This window comes from Plasmopara halstedii (assembly GCF_900000015.1).
Source record: "Plasmopara halstedii genome assembly, contig: Scaffold_2881, whole genome shotgun sequence".
In the NCBI taxonomy this organism is placed as follows: domain Eukaryota; phylum Oomycota; class Peronosporomycetes; order Peronosporales; family Peronosporaceae; genus Plasmopara; species Plasmopara halstedii.
Window position 1 is genome coordinate 823,765 of NW_020189786.1, and position 712 is coordinate 824,476.

The following is a 712-nucleotide window of genomic DNA, read 5'->3' on the forward strand; positions in this document are numbered from 1 at the left end:
CTGAGAGTGCGCATCTCTTGGACAATGTCCACTAGTTCCTTGTTGCCCTGTCGGGTGGCAAGATAACGCGATCGCACACGATATGCCTGATTAGGCGGCGAGAACACTCGCGAGAGCTGCAATTTCAGCTTCACCCGGGAGGGAAACGCAGCTTCGACCGAAGTGCCGCACGTCAGTGCCCATTCTCGCACTCGATCACCGAGCTTTGAGATGGCTAGCGTTGGCCATCTCGACCTCTCTAATTCAGAGCAGGCGATTCTCTCCATCCATCCCCTTAAAGATTCTAACTCTCGCCATGAGTGGCTTAGGGCGGGGAAAATCATCCATCACCGACAGTGGCACATAGACGCAAATGATGCAGACATCTTCTGCAGCAGGTGCTCTAGCAGCGCGTTTCTTGAAAACGCCTCTAGACGCGCGTCAATTGCCTTGGGACCTTGCGCTACAAGGTTTGTACGCCCTCAAGGCCAAGCACGGATATCAGCTTGTTCAGCCCGTCCTGCATGCCCTGGGGCAAAGAGGAGAATTCCTCCATCGTCACAGAGGATCAGTCTAAACGACAAAGGTGTAGAATGACTAGAAGTGCTACCAAGTGAAGAGAGGGTGCCGTAGCTTAGCGCTTGAGGAAGCGTAATTTAGGTCACCGACCTTTTTTTCTATACTTAGAACAAGTACGAGTTAGCGGATCGCAATCCGCTTACTCCAAGAGTAA